The sequence below is a fragment of the Heterocephalus glaber genome, unplaced genomic scaffold (assembly GCF_053883595.1).
Source record: "Heterocephalus glaber isolate CG9 unplaced genomic scaffold, H.glaber_assembly_v1.0 deba00001610, whole genome shotgun sequence".
In the NCBI taxonomy this organism is placed as follows: Eukaryota; Metazoa; Chordata; class Mammalia; order Rodentia; family Bathyergidae; genus Heterocephalus; species Heterocephalus glaber.
The window spans coordinates 34228312-34232990 of record NW_028258381.1 but is presented as its reverse complement, the minus strand read 5'-3'; positions in this window follow the sequence as shown (position 1 = coordinate 34232990).

The window sequence follows — 4679 nt, the reverse complement described above, 5'->3', positions numbered from 1 at the left end:
CAAGTGTCCATTGGTGAAACGGAGCCATCACATGAAGGTCAAGTGGAGAGAACTGAGGAGGGGCCTGGTCTCAGGGGGTCAGGCTGAGCTGGGATCTGAAGTGTGTGGGGACAGGGGGTGGTATGTGGGCCCCCAGAGGAGTTGTGACAGTGGCCAGGAGGTTGACATGGCTGTACTTGAGACCCCCCAGCTGGAGGCAAGATGTGAGCTCAAAAGTGACAGCCCTGTCCCTGCATCCCACTAGGAAGTCTCTGGCTTTCCCAGAGGGGACAGAGACTGAGCCCCATGCCTGGCCCGAGCCCGCGGACCCAGCCACACTGGACCAGGCCTCTCCTGGCTGCACTCATCCTTGAGGAAGCCGGAGAGCCCAGGCTGCTGTCCTGCATCCCTTGAAGGCTCTGTGGTTTATTGACCCAGCACAGCTATCGATTTGTTAAGAGCTTTTGCGCTTCCCTTCGACAGGGAAATATCACTCCTGCCCGGCTACCCTGCACTGAAAGTGAGAAGGTTCTCTTGCCCAAACCATAAATCTCTATCTGGGCGTCTCTGCGCCAGGTCAAGTGACCACCTGGGGGCAGGCAGGGAGCCAACTAACGGCCCCTCAGGGTCGGGCTGCCTAAGGCAGCCGCTCACTGCCCCCGATGTGATGCTTACCCCAGTCATCCCATGGCCCAGTTTTCCTGGGACCCCAGAGACCCATGGTGACCTCCTCACAGTTCACACACTACAGTCAGGATAGGGCCCTGCCTAGAGCACTGTGGAGTGCACAGCCGGCCCCACCTCTTACCAGGCTGGACAGCAGCTGCCCCAGGTACCCCTCGGGGCCCTGGCCTCAGGGGAAGGGGCCACCTCACCTGGCACAGGCACCTGGACCTGCCGTGTTTGAGGCCCAGCCCAGGCAACTCTGTGTCCCCAGGACGTGTCCCACTGCGTTCTGACACCCTGCCTGTGCTTCATGACCGTGACTTGTTTTGGGGTCTAAAGTCCCAGAAGAACCCGTCTCCGAGTAGCAGGGCAGAGCATGGTGGTCACCATCCTCCTCCCCAGGTGGTGGGACTTGGAGTCACACACCAGGCCCACTGCCCTCCCTTGCTCAGAACTGAGCTCCATAGTTCTAGGCCATCAGGAGCCTCAGAGGCCCCAGGACCCCCAGCCACTGTCCTGTAGCCCCAGCTATGTGACAAGCAGAGAAACTGAGGCGGGGGCAGGGTAGGGCACCACCCAGAGGAGGCCCATTCAGCTCACAGAGGCTCTGGGCAGTGGGTGCCCCAGGACCCCAGGCTCAGCAACAAACTCCCTCTGCAGGCTGGTGAGGCTGAGCGGTGAGGTCCCCCAAGCTCCTCACCACCTGCATGTGCAGAGCCGAGGCCAGAGGGCAGCCAGGCCCAGCCCCAGGCTCCCCACCGCCCGGGCCTACAGCTACTCCAGGACCACCCCGGCAGCTCTGAGCAACAGGGCCTCTTCTCCTGCATCACTCCCAGCCTCCAGCAAGAGCAGTCCCAGGGGCTCCCGATGTCCCCCATGCCACCACCCGCTTGTCCCCAGCTCTGGGGTCCCAGGTCCAGCCTCCCCTCAGAGGCCCTGAAACGTCACAGTGTCACTCCAAACCATCTCACCTCTCAGTGCTAAGCTGTCCCTGAGGACACAGCCCCTGCACCTCATCCTTGGGGCAGAGGGGCTTTTTGTAACCCAGTAGCTCCCACCCACATCTCCTGCCCTCTCCCCTCCCCTCCTCTCATCCCTGTCCTAGTGCAGCCCTGGCACCGCTCAGGGAAAGGTTTTATTTAGCTTCACATTCCCAGATACAATCGTTTGAACACAGGGTGCACAAAAAAAGTGGAAACTAGGCCATCCACGCCTTTTCCACACTGAACTGAGAATGCAGTGTGGCTTCACACTACCACGCATCTTCACGTGCCCTGGCCACATCTCCGGGCTCTGTGGCCACTGTTGGGGACAGCTCCTGACGCCCTCTGGGCTCCTTACTCTCCTGCATACCCACAGGGAATGCTGGCCCCGTTCCCCATCCTCCCAGGCCCCAGAACTTCACACTCCTTCTTCCAGGCTTGCAGCTTCGCCTCCGCCTACTGAGGCTCAGAACCCCAAGAAGCAAGGCTTGGGACGCACAGGGAAGGAAAGGGTGCAGGGCTGAGCACAGCCACCGGGACGCTGGCCAGGAAGGGCCACCTCACCCCACTCAGACCGTCCACAGCCCACAGATGTCTTTCAAGTCCTGTGGCCCCGTAGGGCTTGTCCTGACTCTGCAGTCTGTGTCATCTCCCCCCTGTGTAGGAACAGGTGTCTGCTGGGAGAAAGGTGGACACCGTGTGTAATCACACTCCTCACCAGACACACCCAGTTGACATCCAAGTCAGTTCCGGCTGTGTCATTGTCCCTGTGACGCTGACAGACAGGAACTCCCAAATTCTCCCTACCTGTTCATTCATTATCTCGATCACCATGGACTCCTGTTTGGCATTTTATCCTGAGGCTATCTTCCCATGATCAACATGCGTGCATGTGTGTGTGTGTATGTGTGTGTGTACTTGGGGGGGCACTGGGAATTGAATACAGGATCTTTGCACTGAGCTACATCCTCAGCCTAGTCCATAAGTTACCCAGGCTGGGTTTGAACTTGAAATCCTCCTGCCTCAGCCTCCTACATTCCTGGGGCTACAGGAGTGCACCCCCACACCTGGCTCTATTGCTAGTTTTGATGCTCACAACATCCTGGATTTGACCCGAAGGAGCCCTCCAGGCTGGCTCCCAAGTCTCTAGATGTGTCCCACTTCCTCTGAGCCTCCCTATTTATTCTCTGGAAGAGATGTTCAGGGCTCCTCTCCTGTCCCTGTCCAGCTGGGAGCCAGCAGTTTCCTGTCAGTCAGGTCTGGATCAGCTCTGCCCACACAGTGCAGTCCAGCCCCTCAGGATGGCATGTGCCTGTGGACAAGGCCTGCACATTTGTATCTATGTTTGTTCCTCATCTACCGAGGTGGCAAAACCAGCCCTGGGCCCCACCACGGAGGCCATCTGGCTCTGTCTGTCTGTTACCCTTTGTCCTCTGACTTCCCAGGAGGTGTGAGGGAAGGGAGGAGGGCACGAGAACCCAACTTTGTGTTGGCAAAGCTCACTTGGCAGTTCTGTGAACAAGAGGTAGAAGAATGAGGGGTGAAGCCGGGGCCAGAAGATCTAAGAAATGGTGCTTATAAGCCAGACATGGCGGTGCACGCTGGTAGTCCCAGCTACTTTGGAGCCTGAGGCAGGAGGATCTCAAGTTCAAGCCAAACCTGGGAATGTAGCGAGACTCTGTATGAAAAAATAGAAAAGGGCTGGAGATGTTGCTCAGTGGAAAGTTCCCAGTACTGAAGAGAGAAAGAGAGAAAGAGGGGAAGAAGAAGGAAGGAAGAAGGAAAGAAAGAAAAGGAAAGAAAGAAAGAAAGAAAGAAAGAAAGAAAGAAAGAAAGAAAGAAAGAAAGGAAGGGAGGGAGGAATTGTGCTTGTGGCACCAAAAGTCACATACAAGAAATGTTCACAACATTCTTACTCGTAATAGCCCCAGACTGGAAACAAGGGAAAGGGTAAATGGACTGCTGTCCAGGTGCAGTGTGGAAGACTACACCGCAGGGGAAAGGCCCTGGCTACAGATACACACAATGTGGGCAAGTCTCACAGACCTCAGCAAAGCCATCCAGACCCAGGAGAGACCCGGTGCGGGCTTCACTTACATGGAGCTCTGCCACACGTGATGAGGTGATGGGGTGCAGCTTGGCGGGGAGCATGCAGGAGGCCCTCGGTCCCATCCCCAAAGCTCCAGGGATAAAAAAGCAGGTGAACCCAGTTTGACTGAGCAGTTACCCCGCTTTGGAGGGCACCGCACCCCACTCAGGTGTGTTGACGGGAGGAGCAGGACCAGGATTTGGGGTGCTGGGTGGCTCCCTGGGGTAGCATGCAAACAGAGCCAAGGTCTCAGGGATGCACGAACTTCAGTCTTTGGTGCGTACCCCGCCTCTTCTGCCCTCAGTTTCCCTGTTGGTCCAGTGGGCACACAGTTCGCTGGGGAGCCCAGCGGGTGCCTCTGGGCCTGGCCTCCTCCTACCCAGAGCCCCTCCACCCCAGGGTCCCAGTTCCCCGGGCCCGTGAGCGCGGAGATGCTGACCCTGCAGGTGGGCACTCAGCTGGCCGGGGGCTGTTTGTGAGCACAGTGAGGGGGCAGCAAGGAGGAGCGGGGAGGCAGGTTTATAATGATGATTAGGCCTGAAATTGGCGGAGATTTACAGTGTTGGCCAGGAATGGAGGGAGAGGGGCCGGGGCTGGGAGCGGCCTAATGGATCCGTCAGCTCGTTCGGCTGCTCAGCGGGCCGAGGCGGGTCACCCGGCTTTCCGCTGGCAGCACAAAGCACTTCAATTTCGTTAGGAAATGTATCAATTTAACTGACTTGAGCGGCACACTGAAAAACCTAATGAATCTGGACTCAATTTTCCGCCACACTGCTCCTGAGAACTGTCGGAAACAATGTCTGTGGTCGGAGGTGACGGGGTGGCCGCCGATAGGCCGCCTGGGCACCCCTTCCCTGCCCGCCCCGGCCGGTGCCTTCCCTGTCAGGGTTAGTGGAGAGCGACGGCCCTGTCCCCACAGCCTGGTGACAGCCCAGGCCGGCCACTTCCCTAACAATGATGTC